The sequence below is a fragment of the Scardinius erythrophthalmus genome, assembly GCF_964197995.2.
Source record: "Scardinius erythrophthalmus genome assembly, chromosome: 9".
NCBI classification, from domain to species: domain Eukaryota; kingdom Metazoa; phylum Chordata; class Actinopteri; order Cypriniformes; family Leuciscidae; genus Scardinius; species Scardinius erythrophthalmus.
This window is the reverse complement of record NC_138229.1, coordinates 24,217,883-24,241,883: the sequence shown is the minus strand read 5'-3', so window position 1 is coordinate 24,241,883 and position 24,001 is coordinate 24,217,883.

Sequence of the window (24,001 nt, the reverse complement as noted above, 5' to 3'; positions counted from 1 at the left end):
TAATTTGCCTTTGATTTTCCAGATTCATTTTATTATCGAATCCATTGTCTTATCGGAATCTGTCTGTTGTCTCATGGCAACGTGGGTGCTTTTAAAAACATTGTAAATTTATATATATTTTCTGAATATAAATATTTGTATGTTTACTGGACCACTCAATCACATGCTTAAGGAAAATAACTGTTTTCACTATGTCGCTATGAAATATTTAATACGGTCTTTCAATCAGACTCATAGCTTTTAGACAAATAGGAGAATGTTATTGTGATGTTTACAGAAGGTTTTAGCGACAGCGTTTTAACCAAATGGATGTTTTGTTTGGTGGGCTTGTTTAACCATATGCACTGTGTGTTTTGGTGACCATGAATGAGCTATTTTCATTCAAACAGCTGAAAGCGCTCTTTGCTGGCATAGAGACAATGAATTTATAGAGACTCAGCCTTTGGCATTGTAATGCAGAGAACAATACATTCTTCAGATATTAATGTCGTATTGCCTTTGTGTAATATAGAACTGTTATTTGGTTCCACAGGCCAATGAGCATTATTTCACTCGTATATATTGATTTGCAAGCCCCTGTATTTTGTACTAGTGTGCTTTGAGCACAGGTATAATAATTGTGTTTTATGGTCCATTGCTGTATGTTTACAGTGATGTAGTGGGCATATTTTCTTGGTTGTCCCCCCCATTTTGCCTGGCAGAATGGGGTTATATAGCTACTGAGGTGCGTCGTCGTCTTCATTGTTAAGCGTGTGGGCATAAACAAATGACTCATACTTCACTGCACATTGCTGAGCAGCATACACAATATAAGAGCAATAGGAGGCCCCCAAAGGTACCAGAGGGAATTCATTGCTTATTTTTGTAAACAACTAAAAAAAACACTAATAATCATATTCATAGAGTGCCTCAAAAGAACTACATGCCTATTAGCTGGTGATTACTTGGCTCCATCTTGCAGTAACTATACAAAAAGTTGCTGCTGTAATTATTATGGTGAAGAATTGACAGATGTTCATTGACTTTGCTTTAACCACTGTCTGTGGCATTGGAAAATGGACTCACTCGTTGCGTATGACAAGTGCTGCATAAACTAAAGTTTTAATACAATCCACATAATAGACAATGTTAGGATTTGTCCTGTGTGGCATGTGTATTTCTAAACAGTTCTAAGCTCATTGTTTACATCCTTCTTAGGATCATGTTGTAATATACATAAATATTGCCAAATAAGAATGTATGTTGAAAAAGGGGACTGATACATTTACCTAATTCATGTACAGTGTCATTTATATGATGTTGGGTTTTTTTTAATTGAACTTAGATTTCAATTATATAGTATACCTATTTTAATGTGTCTGTTTTAAAAGAGTGAATCAGAACCAACACATTTTAAAGTTTTATATGTGCTTGTACAGTATAATTGTACCCCACATTATGGCTTTAACCTGTCCTTTAACCTGTCCGCATATGCATGGTGACTTAATACTGTATGTACTGTAACTAAAGGATTTGTTTCGTTTTGCTTTTCTTTTGTAAATTATGCCTTTAATAGTGATGGCTGGTACTTTCTGCGGAATCAACAGGATAATCATAAAATCTTTTTACCCCTGTAAATAATTATTTGTAACTTTGCCAGCAAACTGAGATGTGAAAGAGATCAGTGGGTTATAATTTGAGTGTCACTGACACACTTCCTTTATTAGAGCTCTAAACCAGATCCGAAAAATCAGAGAAATGTTCTTTCAGTTGAACCCGTTGACAGATATTTGGAAGTTTTGCCTTGTTGGGGTTTTGTTTAGCATTGTATTTTAACTGAGGATATGTCTTAATATATATTGAAATAAATATTTGGTATCATAGCCAAAAAAAGCATTTTTCCTTTATTTCCACACTTTCACATTGTATCATAAAATATCAAAAAGTATATCATCACATTGTTTATGTGCCTTTTGTGAAGTGATCTATTTCTTCCACATTTATAGGAAAATACACCTTCTATATGTGACAGTATATAGTCTCAGCCTCAAACAACATGCCCACGGACCACCCACAGTCAGTTCACTAAACATCTGATGCATATTGTACACAAAACTAACTGGCTCTGCAATTTTCTGTGAGTACGAGCACAATTTTTATCAGTCTGGAAAACAACAGTTGTTTGCAAGGTTAGTGACATCAAATCTTTGAATTATTCTCATAGATTTGTTACACTGTATATATGTGCTTTGATTTCAGTTATTTTTGTGAAATAGTACTAATTTCCAATACTGTCCTGTCATGTTTTCTGCTATTTTCTTCTGTACAATCATTCATAGAGCCATGACATTATTCTTTTTTTCTATGCTAGTCTATTATTTTGGTATAATAAACATGCCCCTAAATGGCACATATACTGTACACAACAATTAATTCTCAGTCAGGTGGCTCGGTTCCTGGCCAGAATAAACTCTCTGCCATGAGGCCAGGGTTTTCGGCATGGTTGGCAACCATTTGCAATGCAGTTTCTAAGGTGTTCTGAGTGGTTATTAGCATGTTAGCATAATTGTCCTGAAGTATTTATGGTTAAGTTTAATACCCAAGTATGACAAATAGTAATAATGATGCCTTTCAAAATGTCCCTGAAGTTGACATCTCTGAGCCAGAACCCCATTCAGCCATTCATGTAGTTGCACATTGTAAATGAAAAAAGTTGGGTACAGCTAAACAAAGAACCTGTTTTCAGCATCTTATTTCAGAAATTGCACAACAGCGGAAAGTATTTTCCCTTTGTATGTAAGGTTACTTCAGTCTGTCTGTGCTGAGTTGTAGTTTCCATGTCTTTGTACAAGTGTATTTATCCAAGCCTTGTCTGTCCTTAGGACACATCTAAAGTAAACGCACTGACCAGCTCTAACAAATGACCTTACATTATGTTCATAGCTAGAATCAAAGTTCCCCTCACAATCACTTCATCTTTATTTATGTCCTCTGCCAAGCTCAGTGTTTGGCTCAGAGATGTGGCATTTTGGATTAAACACATTCCTCTAGGAAGTGTTAAAAGCCGGGAAAGTGGGTCTGGTTAGCATTGCTGAATCCAATCAGTGGGTCCTAAGTAGGTCAGAAAGCTGACCTAAATTGAGGAAGAGATTCTCACTCCCCATCATTTCATACAGCATCCCCTGAAGACCTAATGCATTGTGTTGAGAGGGGAGTAGAGCGTGAATAGCCGTGTAATGTATCAGAGACTAAGACAACAAGGAAACAGAGACATCTAAGAGAAAAAGTGATTCATAGATGCCTGATCCATTACTTTCGAGCTTGTCATTGGGCCGATGCACATCATGTTATTGCCCTGAAGCGAAGAGCCATTGCTCACTAAAAATACTGCACCATGAAAACATCTCTTATGTCACCTAATGCAAACAACAGCACAGCGTCTGTTAAAATGAAGGTGAGTGATGTTTGAGTCCCTTATCATTCCAACATTAGTACATAGTGTAATTTTACATTTTCACATTTCTTCCATTTGTTCAATTAAATTGTCATTTCAAACCTGAAAGCGCACATTGTGTTTATTCTCTGATATGTAGAATAACATTGCATGTATCCAAACCATCTGTGCCCTATAGATTGCTTAACAAAATGGGCAAGGACATGGGTTTATCAAATATACCAGCAGACTGTCTATAATAAGACTGTCAATATTAATGTGCTCTTTTTTTGCATCATGCTGTCTTATTTCAAGACTTTGAAGAGACAAATTTTGGTTTTCAAAAAAGGAGATATTTATCTGAATAATTGCCAGTGTTATCTGAATGTGAACTGATGGTTTAGAAGTTGATCTAGACTAGACTAGATAATGTTTTACTTTCTATCAATACAGGACTGCAAGTAGATGAACCCCACTTGTTGTAAGAGAAGTGCTCTTTTTGTGATTTCTCTACAAATGGCCCATCAATTCACCTTGTAATGTCTCAGCTTTCAACAACAAAAACTTTTGAGATTATACATGCAAGAACGTCTAAACTTGCTTTGCATGATCTAAGCAATGTTTTTTTTTTTTTTTGAGGACAGCCTGAATGCAGTACACAGAGGGAGACAGATGGAGGGGTCATCTGGCAAAGATAATGCATCCACAGATCAGCTCCAAGGGGGAGAGACAATGTCAAGTTCATTTCATGGCGGTCAGGCACGACCTGTCAAGGTAATGTCAAGGTGGTTCCTCCAACAGAGAGGGACAGACATGACTGTCAAATAAAGCCTTCACACAGCAGACCTCTCGTTATACTTTGCATATTCTGGACTACAATGTTGCATTAGACCATTATTAACAGGTAACAGTGGCAGCACATAAAACGTCTTTGTTCTTCTGATGCCCTATAACACAGAATGCAACTTGTTGTCGGTTTACAAGGCACCATTATGTCACATCTAATGATGCATAAGACATAACCAAGCAAATATTTGATGACTGTGCTAATTTATCAGCAGAAATGCAACTTTAAAGGGAAAGTTCATCCAAAAAGGACAAATCTGTCATTTACTCACCCTTATACCGTTAAACACAAACTAAGATATTTAATGAAACCTGAAAGGTTTCTATCTATTCACTTATAGTCTTAATCCAAGTCCTGTGAATATATAAGATCGCTTTATATTAACATTTTACATCTAAACAATAGTCAACGCACATATATAGAGCACATCAAATATGGTAAGCACGGAAGTTCAAACACAAACCAATGAGTTTTATTTTAAAGTGTGATGCAGGCACATTTGAGCTTCCATGTTTACCATATTTGATGAGCTCTATGTATGTGCTTAGATGTGAATGAAAGCCTACATTAAATCTGATCATCATATAAGCCATCATATCTCCTCACAAGACTTGGACTTTTACTGCCTTTAGGACCTTATTGGATCTTCTAGGTTTTCGTGGAATAAGTAGAGGGCCAAAAACCTCTCAGGTTTAAAAAAAATAATATAAAATCCTAATTTGTGTTTCAAAGAATAAATAACCAATGTTTTATGCGTTTGGAACGACATAAGAGTAAGTATAACAGGCTGAACTATGCCTTCAAGTTAAATAAAGGGGGGAAATGACATTCATGAATTAATTTACTTTCAACGTCTTCATCAGATGCTATTTGTAAATGTCCCACCATCCGCCCAAACCGCATGCATGCTTCCTTCAAAAACATCCATACAAAGGCATCTTAGTTGACAGGATGTTAGGCTACGTAAACAGTGGATCTGGACGTGCTTTAATGCCCTCCTACCTCTATTGCCTCAGAAAGTGGTATTTTTCCACAATCACATATGTAATTTCATAAACACAGATATCCACAGAGTCATCAGGTGCATGTACCTAACACAATCAGCTCCGTCCATCATACACAGTGCTATCAACACAGGACAACACACTGTCCTATTTAACCACAGCCAGACGATGAATCTGTGAGGCAAAGAACTGCAAGTTTTCCATCTCTGCGAGGTTGCCATGGCAACTCCTCAGCAGACTCTGTATAGAACGAGAGTGTTTCCAATCAATGCTTTTTTCCCTCTAAGATGAGTGTGAGAGCACATTGTGTAGCCGATGGCCTTGGCGGTGCTGCTTCTGAATCTGAAAAACAACATTTTAGACACTATTCATACTCTCATGCTTGATATAAGCAAGGTGCAAAAAGCTTGTGCAGACATCTTGAGGTTACCAGAAGGACAGGACGCCTACGCTTATCCTCCGATGAAGATTGTTTAACAAATTTCAGCTCAAGCCACTGAACATTTGCATGTCTACCATATATGTCTCTTCTTACAACACCTCATTGTGGCAACAGAGGCAGGCAAATAAAGCTGAACTTTTATTGGAAGCCAGTCCATTATGGTGAGCCTGGGGTTTAACCGCAAAATGAAAACTCTCTCACGAGCTGAATGAGGAAATTGTATTTCTGTTTCCTGCAGAGTTTTTCCTAATTTAATGGGATCGCCCTGGGAGGCACAAAGAGCTGCTTGGGAATAGTGGTGCGTAAATAAGTTGTAAAACTGTATTCATGCACTACCTGACATGTAAATTAAGTTGTTTGGCTATTATGATATCATTAATTCCCGTGTGAATCTAAGAGACTGTGCATGATGATGTAACAGTATTATCAGTCTACAGTAGATGTTTCTCTTGGGATGCTGCACTAATTTTTCTCTCCTATGTATTTTGATTTTTATGGTTCCTCACAGCATGAGCAGAAGAAACTGTAAGTTACTTTTCTAATGATGACAATATTCTTTGTATGCAGAATATGGCATGATCTGATGGGCTCTTGCTTATGGAAGCCTGGTTCTGCCTCAAAAATTCTTCCAATCTCATAATGTGACTTTATAATTACATTATTTCTAACCATGTTCACTTTAAATCTCGCAATAGATTTAAATGTTGACTTTATATGTCACAACTACAACTTTAATTCACATAATATTGATTTTATATCTCACAATGTGACCTTATATCTCACATTTGCAACTTTATTTCTCATCATTCTGACTTTATATCTCATAATCGCAATGTTATTAGTCAACATTTTGATGACCTTATATCTCACAATGCGACCTTACACTGACACCTGTCACTGACATGAGATCCACAACGATCCAATTCCTGATGAACAAAATCAAGTCCCGCCCTACATTATTTCTTGTTCAAGAAGCCATTTAACTCTGGTATACATCACAATAGGGAAGAAAATACTATGCAATGGGCAACGTAGAAAAAAAAACAAGTAGGCTATAGCCTACTTAAAGGGGCTATATGCAACTTTTCCCCCAAAATAAACGTAACAATAGCCTTTTTATTTGACCATTTATGACTCAAACATCTCCTGATGAGCATACTGACACCTTGTCAGCTCACAGTGGGTGCACCTATAAGCCTGTATCCTATTTCTGTCGGGTCGGATTTTTCGCGCGCTGTCTGCGGATGTGACGTCAAGCGCGTTCATGTTAAACGTTTCAGATCACTCTGCCACCACCGCTAGTCAGCAAACAAACTTAGTTTCTCAAACAATATATGTATTTGACTGTTCTTACCTCTGTAAACATAATGTTGACCTCTTTGCAGCAGATGACTTGTGAAGTGTGCACGTACGAGCGCGCGCTGCGAGAGCGAGCAGAAAGGAAGAGCAGTTCTGTTTTTTGGCCACAGGTGTCAGTCGCGAGTTTAAATTTCAGAAAATCGCATATAGCCTCTTTAAGCATTCTGTTTTTTTTAGGGTCACATCTGGTGACATCATATCCTGTTTTTCGTCCGTCATAAAAAAAATTCGGATAGGGTTCGATTCTGCATTTTTCGCATCCGTAGCAAGTATTTTGAGAGGTGTTTTGACAATTCAGAGCCACCGAATGACGAATACGAAAAACGCATACGAAAATTTCGGACACAGTGTGCAAGGACCTTAAGGGCGTTTTACACTGGCAGTTTAGTTCGGAACGAGGCACGGTTCGCTAGTGTTGGGTCCGAGTCCACCTTTGTTGAGTCCTAGTCGAGTCCAAGTCCTTAACCAATCAAGTCCGAGTCCAAAGGGGGCTGAGTCGGACTTAAATCCGAGTCCTTAACATCCGAGTCGAGTCCGGCCAAGTCCGGCCAACAAAGACCCACCCCTCTTAGTTACTGTTGCTACGTCCGACAAACCGTTCCGCTCTCACTCCAGACATTATGTTCTCACACAGTGAAAAATATTTGACACTGACAAATGCGCCAACAGACAAGACAGAGCATGCTACTTTTGGCATGAAATAAAGTCTAATTTTTATGAAATTCAAACAACAATACCATTTTGTGACGCTTTAACGTAGCACCTCAGTTCAAGCAGCACGTGAACTGATCATCTCTTCTAGTTATGGCACGAATTATAAATGAGTGAACATCAGAACTGCAGGAAGATGTCAATACATACAATTTTTCAAGTTTAAATCCACTGACTTGTTTGGTTTGTTTGTCAGACAAAAATGCCATTATGATTCGTCAGATCGCCTGTCAATCAAACTCCGGCGAAAGGTCTCAACACTGAGCTCTTAAATTTATATATTAACCTTTACAAAAGGATTGCAATGTATAGTTGCAGTCATGAGTTTACCTACTGTACATCTTTCAGAATTGGCAAGGTAATGCTGAAGAATGCAACATGATGCATTAAGAGCCAGGGGGAAACTTTTGAGCAAGATGATGGTGATGTGTAATTTTTTTCTTATTTTCTTTTACATGTTAATAGCAATTTTACATGTTTTTTTTTTCAACAAAATAAGAACAATTTACACACCAATCATCCAATTCAAAGGTTTACACCCTGGCTCTTTATGGATGTTTCCTTCTTGAGCATCACTGAATGTTTGCAGCGTTTGTAATAGTTGAGTAGGCCTATGAGTCCCTCAGTTGTCACCAGTGAAGATGGATCTCAAAATCATACAATAACTGCTAAGGAGTCAAATAGGCAGAAGATGCTGGAAAAGATAATGTGCTGGAGGATTTTTCTGAAGACTATTGGGCAGTTTAACTGTTCGGGACAAACAAGGGACTCATGAACAACTATTACAAAACAAAACAACCATCCAATGACACACAATATTATAAATCAAGTTTAGGCTATGTAATTTCTCTTGTATTTTGTGTTTGGATTTTGTCTTGTGGACTAGGCTACTTAAACATCTGTTATGTGAAAAAGCTTTTTCTGGGCAGTACTAAATAAAAACAATTTTTTTATTATCCTTCTTATTAATTAATAAATCAAAATAACATTTTGGAGGTTCTGCAAGGTGTATGTAAATTTATGACTAAAGTAAATGTAACAAAATCGTAACATTATTAGACGCCAGAATGTTGCTATGGTTATTACGTTCTCATGTCTCATGTACGTCGCAATTTCATGACTGACAGGACTATAATTTAGCGGATTCACTCCCACATTTAAATGCAGTTATCACTCCTTAAACTTTACAGTGTGAACGTAACCACTGGTCCTCTAGAAGCATGAAAAACAAAACTATTATTTAGATCATCAATAGGGCTACTTTAAGCAATCATTTAAAGGAACACGCCGACTTTTTGGGACTTTAGCTTGTTCACCGTATCCCCCAGAGTTAGATAAGTCCATACATACCCTGTTCATCTCCGTGAGTGCCGTAACTCTGTCAGACGCACCCACCGCTAGCCTAGCTTAGCACAAAGACTGGAGGTAAATGGCTCCAGCTAGCATACTGCTCCCAATAAGTGACAAAATAGCGCCAACAATGTTGTGATTTGTATAGTTACAGCGTGTACAAATAACAAGGTCACATGAGACACAGCCATCTTCTAACCCTAACCGTACTGGGAACTATATTCTCAGAAGGCAAAGCACTGCTACTTGGGCGGAGTGATTATTTGGGCAGAGGATGGATCATTTCAACAAACTTGATTATCCCGTGATATCTTCTTCTTTGCGTAAAAGGAAACTAAGCGGACCATGGCTAAATGTTTTTTGTTGTTTTTTTGGTCCGGACAAAGATCCAGCTTGTGTGAACAGCAGACATGTTTTTTTTTTTATATATATAGTTTTTGCTGATTTACTGGAAAAGTAATTTCAAACATTTTAATTAGATTTGACCAAGTTTAATATGTAAATGTGGTTATAGTGTAATAATTTACAATATGTAAAAACTGTGAATATGTGAAAACAGCTACACTGGTTTATCAGCTTCCAAGGTCCTCCCTTGACTCCAGTCTGGCTGCTGTCTGAATTTGTTGAGCCAATCCAAAAGCAAATGTGTTGGTAATTAAGTAGTAGACATCATCATTCAGTCTCATTCATTCTTTTGCAGGGTTGTTTTTCTCCCCTCCCTCAGCAGATAAATCAATCATGCTGCTTTATATATGCTTCTGACTGTTTTCACCTTTTTTGTAGAATTATTTATGCTTTTTGTTGTTGTATCTGTTTCACATTTTTCTCTGGCTCTCATATGTTGCTAAAAGGTCGAAGCAGTGTGTCCTTTGGGCTGAAACACCTGAAAATGGTGATTGTGGAAAATGTAGGTCATGCCTTGTGAAACCCCCAAATCCCGTTACAAGGATCCACACAGAGGCTTTGGGAATGCAAAAGAAACTGAAGTGTTGATGTAACAAAATATTTACTAAAACATACTGATCCACATAGTTAAAATCTGGCTTATTATAGGCTATGTTGGAATATGTGGATTGTTTTTGCATTTCCGGCACTTATTTTGAGGGAAAATCTGTTGATTGAAACATATAAATGTGTTAAAAAGATCTGAGAGTAATATACGCTCGCTTATTGTTAGATAATGATAGTAATGAACTATTGCTTAATCTATTGATGTACATTTGTACATTTGAATGTACATGTTTCTGTTCTCTATCAGAGTATTGACAAATCCATTTAAACAAACCAAATTGACTCTTGTCAAGCATGTAAATGTGAAGTTGAATGACAAACACTCTACCCAGCTAACAGGGAACAGGAACTTTTTTTCTTTAAACTATTTGGTTGGACGTTCATTTAATGTTGTTTTAATGTAACATTTTCTAATGCTACTTGTTTCAGAATTTTGAATTTCCATTATGTTTGCAAAATGATCAAATGGAATGTTCCCCTAACGTTCGTAAAACCAATAAAAAACATTTAATAAATTGGACGTTTTGAACGTTCTGAGAACGTTCAGAAAATACTTTTTCATTACTTAATGGGAACATAAGCAAAACATTCTTAGAACATATTTTTGTTAGCTTGGTAGTTATTGTGAGGCTTTTATGTGATGTTTTGTTTCTGCTTGGACCCTCTGTAATATTGAAAAGAAATGTGTATAGTGTTTGCTTGTGGATTGGAGTGATCAGCAGGCGGTTTCATTGCCTGCAGGGGAAGAAACTGTTCTCATGCATGTGAACGTGCAGCAGTCTTTTTGCAAAAAAAAAAACAACAAAAAAAAAACATTTGTGAGCCTCCCCCCTGCTGGGCAGCACACACAGAACTGCACAGAAGTGCACAGAACGGCACAGAACTGGCAGAAGCTCAGCCTGTATGTAGGAAGTTACGCCTTGGCCTGGATGAGAGTCAGAAGAGTTGGAATTGAGTGGTAAAGTAAATGTGTTGTTACAGGCAGTGATGGGAGATCTCAAACCCACAAGGGCTGCATTACCTAAGGCAAAATGAATTTGTTTTCGGCAAGGTCTTTTCAGTCCTGTATTATTTTCTTTCTTCGGTGAAAGAGAAAAGGAGATAGTTGTTCATTTAAAGTGCCCCTATTATGCTATTTTAAAGGTTTCTAATTTTGTTTTGAAGGTCTCCTACAACAGGTTTACATGCATCAAAGGTAAAAAAAAACACTTTAATATTCTCATAATATATGCACATCACTACATTTTTCAATGATTCTCAAACGACTCGTTCAAAGATTCAGTCTCTCAAAATCCCTCCTTTCCGCGAGCCTAATCTGCTCTGGTTGGCCAGACGGCCCGGTCGGGTGTGATTGGTCTAGTCTACATCTTGCAGCACGTGTTGAAAGCTAAACGTCCATTACCATGACTGAATTTCAGCTCCGGAAGCTTCCTAAAGCTCAGCGATTGTACACACTGTAAAGACAGTTCCAATGGCGTCTATTTTACCATATCAATTCGAGCGTTATGATGAAACATTATAACGCTATAACGCAAAATATGTAATTTTGTCACAAAATTACATATTTTGAACACCTGGTAGAAAATAAATACATCAATTATCAATCAATTAATAATTTTCCTGTTATCATAGTAAAGCTGTTTTTGTCACGGTTTTCAGATGCATTGTTTCCTTCTTGTCTCGTGCCTTTGTTATTTGTGTGTGTGTCTGTGTCGCGTGGGTTGGGCGTGGCCCAAACAATCCTGTTCATTCATTCAATCTCTAATCAGCTCGGCGCCAGCTGCAACTCATCTCCATAGCCTATTTATACTCACCGGTTTCTTTTCTCCACTGTCAGATCGTTGTCGATGTCTAGATGTCTGGTGTTCCTCGTCTGTGATCGTGTGGTGTTGTTCGAGTTTCCTGTTACCTGTTCCAGTTCGTGTTCACGTCGGATTCATCATCATCATCATCACATCACCCTGCACCAGCTCTTCTCTCTGTGTTTGGCCATCGAGGTCCCTGCGCTGCCCACCCACCTGTGTTGTTTGTTGCCTCTGTTCAGCTTGTCTCTAATAAAGAGTTGACTGCACCTGCTTTTGCTTCCTCGTTAATCCAGTATGACAGAACGATCTGACCAGAGCATGGAAGCAGCGGGCGGAGCTCAGATCGCCATGGAGGCATTCATCAATCGCAGTATTCAACGCATGGATGCCCAGGAGGACGGGCTCAACAACACTGGTCGTGCGGTTCAAGCTCTGGTGGCGCAGGTGTCCGAGCTCACCCAGCAGGTCCAACAGCTGCGTGTTCCCACTGCGCCGCCCACACCGGCCGCTCCTCCTATACCATCTGATCCTCTCTCCCAGTCGGAACCTCGTCTGCCTGCACCCGAGAGGTATGCCGGAGAACCCAGTTTCTGTCGAGCGTTCCTGAATGCATGTTCTTTGCACTTTGCTTTACAGCCTAGAACCTTCAACAATGAGCGAGCCAAAGTCGCCTTTGTGCTGTCGCTACTGACTGGGAGAGCGGCACTTTGGGGGACGGCGGTGTGGGAGAACCAAGACCCTTGCTGCGCGTCGTTCCAGGCACTCTCCGCCGCCATGAAGCAAGTGTTCGACCGGGCGGTCACGGGAAGAGAGGCGGCAAGAGTACTCGCCGAGCTTCGTCAGGGTGATCGCTCGGTATCGGATTATTCGATCGAATTCCGGACCCTCGCGGCAGAGTGCCGATGGAACGACGAGGCGCAGTGGGACATGTTCCTGCATGGGCTGGCTGACCGCGTCCAGAAGGAAATCTACGCCCTGGACCTGCCCACTACGTTGAACGGACTTATTGACTTAGCACTACGAGTGGATGCTAGACTGTCGAGAGTCGAGCGACATGCCCTTTCCGGTCGTTCATTTGGAGCTACAGAGAGTCTGCGGTCCAGCGGCATGGACGCGGTCAGCCCTACCCACGATCCCGAGCCCATGCAGGTAGGGCGAGCTCGGCTTTCCCGGGAGGAGAAGGAAAGGCGGAGGTCCCGTGGCCTTTGCCTTTACTGCGGCGGAGCGGGACATTTTTCCATCACGTGTCCGGTAAAAGGCCACGCCCGATAGTAACAGTGAGGCTACTATCGGGTGGGATCTCCGCCGAGAAGACCTCATCGACATCTACTCTCCTCCCGGTAAGACTAAGATGGTCAACACTTCAACACGACTGTCATGCACTATTGGACTCCGGGGCGGAAGGTAATTTTATGGACTACACTCTTGCACATAACCTCCAGATCCCCCTTCAGTCACTTCCTCAAGACATTTCTGTTCACGCTCTAAATGGTCAAGAACTTCCTATGATTTCACTCTCCACTGGTCCCATCACCCTCATCACGTCTGGTAACCACTCAGAGACTCTGTCATTTTACATTATGGATTCACCTCTTGCACCCATAGTACTCGGACATCCCTGGTTAACAAGACATAATCCCAAGGTGGACTGGCTCCGTAAATCCATCACGGAGTGGAGCACTGAGTGTCATGAGTCCTGTCTTTTGTCTGCCTGTTCGTCTGTTCCTATGTCTGTGTTACAGGAGGAAGCAGTGGATTTGTCTAACGTGCCCGCGGAGTACCACGACCTGAGGGAAGTGTTCAGTAAGTCTCGAGCTGCTTCTCTACCTCCGCATCGTCCCTACGACTGTGCCATAGATTTATTACCAGGTAAATCTCCGCCTAAGGGCAAGTTATATTCACTTTCTGCTCCAGAAAGGGAGGCCATGGAGAAATATATTTCTGATTCTCTAGCAACGAAGTTCATTCGCCCTTCCTCTTCTCCGGCGGGGGCGGGATTCTTTTTCGTGGGGAAGAAGGATGGATCTCTGCGACCTTGTATTGACTACCGGGGGCTGAACAACATCACGGTAAAGAATACTTATCCTTTGCCGTTGATGTCTTCAGCTTTCGAGAGGTTGCAGGGAGCGTCACTTTTCACGAAATTGGATTTACGTAATGCTTATCATTTGGTCCGCATCAGGGAGGGGGATGAATGGAAGACTGCTTTTAACACCCCCAGGGGTCACTTTGAATACTTGGTCATGCCCTTCGGGTTGTCCAACTCCCCAGCAGTCTTCCAGGCTCTCGTCAATGACGTGCTGCGAGATATGGTCGATCAGTTCATATATGTTTACCTGGATGACATATTGATTTTTTCTTCTTCTCTCCAGGAACATGTGCAGCACGTCCGACGAGTGCTTCAGAGGTTGCTAGAGAATGGGCTTTTTGTCAAGGCGGAGAAATGCGAGTTCCATGCACAGTCGGTTCCATTTCTTGGGTACATCATTTCGTCTGAGGGAGTACGTATGGACCCTGATAAGGTTAAGGCTGTGGTGGAGTGGCCAATCCCAGATTCCCGCAAGGCCCTGCAGAGGTTTCTGGGATTCGCCAACTTTTACCGACGTTTCATTCGTAATTTCAGCCAACTAGCCGCACCTCTGACTGCCTTGACCTCCCCCAGAACTACGTTCAGGTGGTCAGACGCGGCTGAGGCCGTGTTTGCCAAACTGAAGAGCCGCTTCGTTTCGGCTCCCATTCTGATAGCCCCTGATTCTTCACGTCAGTTCGTGGTGGAGGTCGATGCGTCAGAGGTGGGGGTAGGTGCGGTGTTGTCCCAACGTTCTTCCACAGACGAAAAGATGCATCCCTGCGCGTTTTTATCTCATCGTTTGTCCTCTGCCGAACGTAACTATGACATTGGTAATAGGGAGTTGTTGGCAGTCAAGTTGGCGTTGGAGGAATGGCGTCACTGGTTAGAAGGGTCGGGGGTACCTTTTATCGTCTGGACCGATCACAAGAATTTGGAATACATTCGATCTGCTAAAAGATTGAACTCCAGGCAGGCTCGTGGGCACTTTTTTTCGGTCGTTTTGATTTTACTCTATCGTACCGCCCGGGTTCTAAAAACATCAAACCCGATTCCTTATCTCGCATTTTTGATCGCTCCGAACGCCTGGTTACTCCCGAGTGCATTTTACCCGAGACCCTATTTGTCTCCACACTCACATGGGAGGTCGAGTCGAAGGTCAAGAAGGCCTTAGAAGGGGTAACGCCCCCGGTCGGTTGCCCACCGAACCGTTTATTTGTGCCGGAGGGACTACGGTCAGACGTTATTCAGTGGGGACATTGTTCCAACGTAGCCTGTCATCCAGGAGTGACTCGTACTAGTTTTCTGGTTAAACAACGATTCTGGTGGCCTCTCATGGCCCGGGACATTCACAGTTTTGTTTTGGCTTGCTCGGTTTGTGCCATTGGTAAGTCTTCCAATCGACCCCCAGATGGGTTACTTCAACCGCTGCCTGTCCCTTCGAGACCCTGGTCCCACATCGCGCTAGATTTTGTTACCGCCCTCCCACCCTCCCAGGGCAACACGGTAGTTTTGACCATGGTGGACCGGTTCTCGAAGGCGATTCACTTTATTCCCTTGCCCAAATTACCCTCAGCCAAGGAGACAGCGGTGGCTGTCGTGGATCACGTCTTTCGTTTACATGGCCTTCCGATTGACGTGGTTTCCGACAGGGGACCCCAATTTGTGTCCAAATTTTGGAGAGAGTTTTGTAAACTGCTGGGCGCGACTGTTAGTCTGTCCTCAGGGTTTCATCCCCAGAGCAATGGTCAAACCGAGAGAGCCAACCAGGATCTGGAGAGAATGTTGCGGTGTTTGGTATCCAAGAATCCTTCTTCCTGGAGTCAACAACTGTCTATGGTGGAGTACGCCCACAATACATTACCAGTGTCATCCACGGGTCTTTCTCCGTTTGAGTGTAGTGTAGGTTACCAGCCACCTATTTTCCCCAGTCTGGAGTCCGAAGTCGCGGTTCCCTCCGCACACGCCTTTGTCCAGAGGTGTCACCGCACCTGGACTAGAGCCCGTGAGACTCTACTCCAGGTGAGGTCGCGCACCAAGGCTAAAGCCGATCGCCACCGGTCGAAGCCTCCCGTATACGTCGTTGGTCAAAAAGTGTGGCTTTCTACTAAGAATATTCCTCTCCGTTCCGTATCGAATAAGCTCGCACCCAAATTTATTGGCCCGTTTTCTGTCACCAAGATCATTAGTCCGGTGGCAGTCCGCCTCAACCTTCCTCCCGTGTACAGGAGAATTCACCCCGCCTTCCATGTATCCAAGATTAAGCCTGTGTTTCGATCAGCGATTAACCCGCCAGTTCTGGTTCCTCCCCCGCCGCGTCTCGTAGATGGGGAACCTACTTATTCGGTAAATCGTATTCTGGACTCTAGGCGGAGGGGACGCGGAGTCCAGTACTTGGTGGACTGGGAAGGTTACGGTGCGGAGGAGAGAAGTTGGGTTCCTACTAGAGACATTCTGGATCACTCCCTTATCGATGATTACAATCGACAGGTAAGGGAGTCTGGGGACGCCAGGAGGCGTTCCTAGGAGGGAGGGTACTGTCACGGTTTTCAGATGCATTGTTTCCTTCTTGTCTCGTGCCTTTGTTATTTGTGTGTGTGTCTGTGTCGCGTGGGTTGGGCGTGGCCCAAACAATCCTGTTCATTCATTCAATCTCTAATCAGCTCGGCGCCAGCTGCAACTCATCTCCATAGCCTATTTATACTCACCGGTTTCTTTTCTCCACTGTCAGATCGTTGTCGATGTCTAGATGTCTGGTGTTCCTCGTCTGTGATCGTGTGGTGTTGTTCGACTTTCCTGTTACCTGTTCCAGTTCGTGTTCACGTCGGATTCATCATCATCATCATCACATCACCCTGCACCAGCTCTTCTCTCTGTGTTTGGCCATCGAGGTCCCTGCGCTGCCCACCCACCTGTGTTGTTTGTTGCCTCTGTTCAGCTTGTCTCTAATAAAGAGTTGACTGCACCTGCTTTTGCTTCCTCGTTAATCCAGTATGACAGTTTTGAAACGATCTGTATTGTATAAAGCGTTAATAAACGTGACTTGACAAGGTGACTATTGACTAAGGAAAATCAACTCACACTTTTATTTTATGTAGTGGAGCAGCACTGAAATTCTGCATAGCACCTAATTTTAAGTTTATGAAAATAAATAAATAATATACAGTTGGAGTGAGACAAGGGTCAGTGACCGAGTTATCTTGTAATGCACAGTTACAACCTACACGTATATGATTTATCACATAGAAATAGATGTGGGAACGCAGAAATCAAATTGTGAAATATGAGTTCATCTAAGTACACTCAGATTGTTCCTCCTTTGCAAACTCAGTGATGTCCCTATAGACATGAAGTGGATGAATCATCTTCAGCTCCTCCATGAATGACACTCATTAGGCATCGTCCTGACAGGGATAGAATCTTTGAAGAACTTACACTGTGTGCTTGTGTCTACTTGGCTAAAGCAGTCTGTGCATCTGCAAGCATGCATGCGTGTGTGTCTGAATACACTGTAAACCAGAGGTCTTCACAGGGTGTCCGTGGTGGTACTGTAGGGGGTCCCCCAATTATTTTTTTGCTCTCAAACTAAGTTTTGTGAAAAATGAAATATGCTTAACCCTTAATCGCTGTTAAAAAAGGACAACATTTAAGCTGTTTGGGGTCATTTTGACCCCAAACTTTTAAAGAGCAATTGCATAAGGAAATATACATTTTTTTTATGGAAAACTATATATAATTTTTTTTATTTACTTCTCAACTATACATTTATGCTGTGTTTTTGTGGAAATTTTGAAGTTTTTTACCTATTTACTGCACAATTACATAACTAGGCCATAAATTGGCTCATGAAAAATGATTTTTTAAAGAAAAAATCACTTAAATGATGATCTTAATTAAATCTAAATAGTTTTTGGACATTGCTCTATGTGTTAGAGATAGAATACTGACATCTGCTAGTTTGTGGAAAAACTTTAGAAATTATAATTAAAGAAAGAAAGTGCAATGACCACATATATCCAATAGAGGGCCATAGAGACTCATTAATTTTCACTTTATTGTTTGTGATGCTTCAACTTCTCCTCACAACTTTGATATATATATTTTGTGAATATTTATTTAAACATTTTGAAATACATAAAAAAATCTGTATTTTTGTCAGAGTTAGAATTTGTTGTTGTTTTCTGATATATTTTGAATTATCTGCTTTTGCAAATTATTATACATACATTTGCAGAACCATTACAAGTCACCACTATGACATGACTGTGGTGTGTGTGTGTGTGTGTGTGTGTGTGTGTGTGTGTGTGTGTGTGTGTGTGTGTGTGTGTGTGTGTGTGTGTGAACAAGCTTGTTCCATGTTGCATATGTGACATTTTTCAGATTTATGCCAGTTTAGTTGATTTTATTTGCCAATTTCTATAAAAATGCTCTCTGTTGCAGTGACATAGATGTGTGTGTTTGTGTGTGTGTGTGTGTATGAGATAGAAAGTTCGTTCCACTTTGGGTTTATGCTCTAGGACCAGACCTTGATTTAAATGTAATTTTTTTTTAGATTTATGCCAGTTTTGTTTATTTTATTTGCCAATTTCTATAAAAATGCTCTCTGTTGCAGGGACATACACGTGTGTGTTTGTGTGTGTGTGTGTGTGTGTGTATGAGATAGAAAGTTTGTTCCACTTTGGGTTTATGCTCTAGGACCAGACCTTGATTTAAATGTAATTTTTTTTTTAGATTTATGCCAGTTTTATTTATTTTATTTGCCAATTTCTATAAAAATGCTCTCTGTTGCAGTGACATACATGTGTGTTTGTGTGTGTTTGTGTGTGTTTGTGTGTGTGTGTGTGTGTATGAGATAGAAAGTTCGTTCCACTTTGGGTTTATGCGCTAGGACCAGACCTTGATTTAAATGTAAATTTTTTTAGATTTATGCCAGTTTTGTTTATTTTATTTACCAATTTCTGTAAAAATGCTCTCTGTTGCAAACACATACATTTGTGTGTTTGTTTATGTGTTTGTGTGTGTCTGTGTGTGTGTGTGTATGAGATAGAAAGTTCGTTCTACTTTTTATTTATGCTCTAGGACCAGACCTTGGTTTATATGTATAAATTTTCAGATTTATAATGGATTTAATTTTATTTTTTTGACAAACAAAATAAAAAAAAGTCATTTTTTTCATTTTCCCATTCATTTTCAATGTGGGGTCATTTTGACCCCAAACAGCTTAAACGGTAAATTTTTTTTTACACACCTTTAGAACAACCAAATCAAGCCCAGTTTTTTTGTGCATGTTTAGATAGGTTATTTAGGAAAAGTCCCAGAGTTTCATGCCTCTGATATGAAGGTAACATTTTTAAAAAATGAAAGAAAAGTCCAGTGGGGTCATAATGACCCCAAACAGCGATTAAGGGATAAACAAAAATTTAACAAAAGTTCAGCTAGATGTTTCAGTGTGGGCAAAATGCATTACAGTAAGTTCAAGAATGTACACTACCGTTCAAAAGTTTGGGGTCGGTAAGATTTTTTTTTAAAGAGGAGTGCGGCAAGACTAAGGGATGTGTACAGTCAGCAGATTGATATGCAAAAGAAACCTCTTCCGGGAGATACAAGACCCTATTAGGGTCTTGGCCTGACAGAAAAAGTTTGGGAACCATTGCATTAGAGTATTGGTTGAGTTTTAGTAGACTAGGGTAGGGTTAGGGATAATATAGAATAAGGCATTATGGCTAGTAGAATAAGTTGACCTGCACCAGTACTTGCAAAGTATAGTCAGCAGAATGTCTGTTGGGAGACATTTACAATAACGTGTTAGCAGATACTATGCAGACAGTCTACTCTACTATGAGTTAGTTGACTTGTAGGAACATCATTAATTAGTCAACAGAATGTCATCGAAATAAAGTTTTATACAACATGTAGCCTAACATGTGTAACAAAGATAGATCAGTTTGCCAATGGAAATCTAAACATACATGTTTGTGATGATCTATGACTCACATTAAAATGATCTAAAATCTTATTCTGACACACTGATTAAAGGGATAGTTCACCCAAAATTGTATACTTTGTGATCATATACTCACCCTCATGTTGTTCCAAATCTGTATGAGTTTCTAACTTCTGTTGAACACAAAAGAAGATATTTTAAAGAATGTTGGCCACCAGACATTTGATGGCACACATTGACTTTAACTGTCTGGAACAACATGATGGTGGAAAAATTATGACAAAATTTTTGGGTTAACTATTCCTTTAAAGAAACACGTGGGTTGGGGTGCAATAGGTGACTTAACAGATGTGACATTTCAGAGGTGACTGCACAGCTGTTTTCAATCAATACATCCCATACTTACCAGTTAGTGATACAATATCCATTAAAATAAATCAGTTACATTTCCTTTTGCAATTACATCCTTCCATTCTCATTTGATTATGAATAATGTTCATAGAATCTAAGAAAACGGCCTTTATAATTGAGATTCAGGAGCAGAGAGGCCCAAAGTGAATCATGTTTACAGAGAGAGGCATAACATACCTTTGTTTTTTCCCATCCTCTTTTTTCAGTGCATTTTTATAGTGACATACTGTGGAGGGCACTAGAGAACATGCAATCCATGTGAAAATTCACCATAGCAACCATGCCACTGAAGCAACTAGAGCGTCATTCACTGCAATAGACGACTCAGCTTGACACAGCACAGCCAGAATACTGTCACATCCTTGAATATTGCAGATTAATCTTTTAACATGTACAGTATTCACCTATGCATTATTAATACAGCAATCAATTATGCATTTAATTCATGCATACAAATTAGCATGTACATTTTCATGTATTATTTGTGTTTCCTATATGTACAGATTTCAGTAGGCATGTTTTTAGCTGTGTGTCTGAGTGTGTAAGCGTGTGTGTAAATTTTAAGGTGGGTGTGCTGTTATCACAACCCCTATCAAAGAACATTGAAGTGTTATTTGGCGCTGCCCCAAAACCTTTGTTAAAGCAAACTGAAGTGTGTGATTAAGGCTACATCAGGGGCATTAGCATATTAAAACAGTCTGTACCAGTGGTGGAGCAAATCCATTGTTATTTTTAAGCTAAATGAGTCTAGAATGAATGACAAAGGTGCATGAGGACCTTTTATTGAAGGTACCATATAATGTAATAGAATAATTGACATGATTGTATTGTAGTCTTGCTTTCCTGTATCCACTGGCCACGGCATGAAAATGTTTCAAAGAATAGCTCTTGATGCATCACTGGAGTGAAGCAGCTTTTCAAAATGGCAAGCTCTTTTCAAATTTTGCAAGGTCAACACACTTTCATTATGTGGGACGCTATTTATGTCTATGATGCTATTGCATAACTGAGTTATCGTAGTGCCTACACTGTGTGTCAAGCTACGGTATATTAGATCTGCAACTGATTTTTCTTTATCTTTTGAGCAATCCACCTGGAATGAGCATCGGATGCAGAGCAATGCCATCTACTGGAACTTTGAATAAAGCACAATTTATAAATCAATGCTGGGATATACAAATATATATTCTGATGTCCATTTTTTCTTTGAATTCAATCATGCATTTTACTTAAAAGTTTTCATTTTATTTTAGATAATTAAAATGTATGTTCCACTTATTATTTGACTTATTATTTGACTTTAAACTATAAATATTATATTTATTATAATATTAGGAATATTATTCCTGAAAGCTAAAACTAGAACTTTATTATATATATTACAGTATATTAATATCCCATTTCCCAGATATTGTTTTCCTATAGGTAGCCTACTGTATGTTTTTTATTTTTTTTTTTTTTGGTAGGAATACAATAAATTATACTGTTGTCCAAAACATTATAACACTCTAAGTCTGTGTATGGAATTTTTGTCTATATTTAAACAGAGTTTATGAACAAGAGATTGAGCTTTGGCAACCATGATGATGCATCAGAACAAATACATTTAAGGTTAAAATCTAATACAGAGAAACAACATATCATTCAGGCTGGTAAAAAAAGAGCTGCTCTTTTGACAGGAATCCTTTCTCTTGTTCAGGCTTTAGATTCTAAATTTACATTTAGTTCCTACTGTCAATGAACAGTTCACTGTGAGCAACTAATGACAGGCTGCTAGAATGTGGTGTAAATGGCAATATTATAACATTGAACTGGTTTGCCTTATTCTCATTTGCTGATTAATATGGGTTAAAGTATATAAAAAGCACTTTCTCACCTCTCATTACATTCCTGACATGTTTTTGTTCCTTCTAAGCGTTACAGCACTAAATGTTCTTTAAAAGGAAGGTCTCTTTGAAGTCATTTTGTATGAAATGGCAACAGAGCTCGAAAATTAGCGCATTTCTCAGGTATCTATTTTTATGGGGTTGACCAGACCTTGGTTGTCTCACAAGAACCACACAAATGCCTTTCTGCTGTGTAACATGTAGCACCCACAAATTTATGAGTTAAAAATGACAGGGCGTGGGAAAATATGATCTGGTCACAATAAATAATAACAACTCTCTGACTTTTAGAGGTACAGTAACTTTTTGCCCTCTAGCTGTTTAAAAAAACTGCATGCATTTTGTGGAAGAACATTGTTTTGGTTGTGCTTCGGCTCTTCATGACTCTGCGGATGAATATGACCCTTCACAATATACAATGCTTTATAATGAACTCTGTAAGAGAGCTACATATGGCAATGTGTCTGTTCAATAAAATCACTACCTGTTGAGTGGTTGACTTACCTAATTTTGAAAAAGTTACATAGTGCACCTTCAAATTTAATAAGCAGTTTAAAATGAGTATGAGGATCATGTGACTTTTGAACACACACACTCGCAACTTGTCTGATCAATACCCAGAAAGAATCACAGCCTTATTGGATTAGGACAGAAAAGTGGGTTAAGCATCTTCTTGGATGCCACAAATATATCAGACGTAGAGGTGCATTCTGTCACTTCCCAAACAGGGAAAAAAGGCCTGGAATTCTGTAGAAATTTAGAAGAGCTAAAAGTGATAGAGACAAACTAAAGGTCTCATCTCTAGAGGTCAGTAAATAATATAAGCTAGCTGATCTGATCAGTCAGTATTAGAAAATCAAATTCACACTAATTAAATAAATATGCATTTAATGAAAATTCATTCATATAAGAAAGTTACTGACAAAAATATGTTTTACAATACCATTTACAATACATATATGGAATAAAATAATCACACTGCGATTACACTGAATCATGAGCATTTTTTACATTTATATTTTTATTAGTTTTTATTATATTTGTTTATTATTTGTATCTATGTTTATTATTTAATAATATTTGACATATTTATACTTTGATGTATGATATTTTATTTTATGTGATATATGTGACCCTGGACCACAAAACTAGTCACAAATCGCACGGGTATATTTGTGGCAATAGCCAACAATACATCGTATGGCTCAAAAATATCGATTTTTATATTATGCCAAAAATCATTAGGATATTAAGTAAAGATCATGTAAAGATATTTTGTAAATTTCCTACTGTAAATATATCAAAAATGTATTTTTGTGAGTAGATACAGCAAAAGCGCGAACATAAATTGACAACTTTAAAAGGCGATTTTCTCAATGTTGCGATTTTTTGCACCCTCAGATTCCAGATGTTCAAATAGTTGTATCTCAGCTAAATATTGTCCTATCCTAACAAACCACATCAATGGAAAGCTTATTTATTCAGCTTATTTATTCAATGTCAAAAAATTTACCCATATGACTGGTTTTGTGGTCCAGGGTCACATATATTATATATAGGCCTAATAATAATGCATAAGGACTATATATGTATATAATTATGCTGGGCCGTCCTTGAGGGCGTTTTTTTTATTTTTAGTGTAATGCAAGTTGGTTTTGTAAAAAATCATCAGTTAAATGACAAGTAATCAAATTAACCAGAGTCTCTCTGTCTTAATCATTACAACTACAAAGGAAACATATGTTATCAAT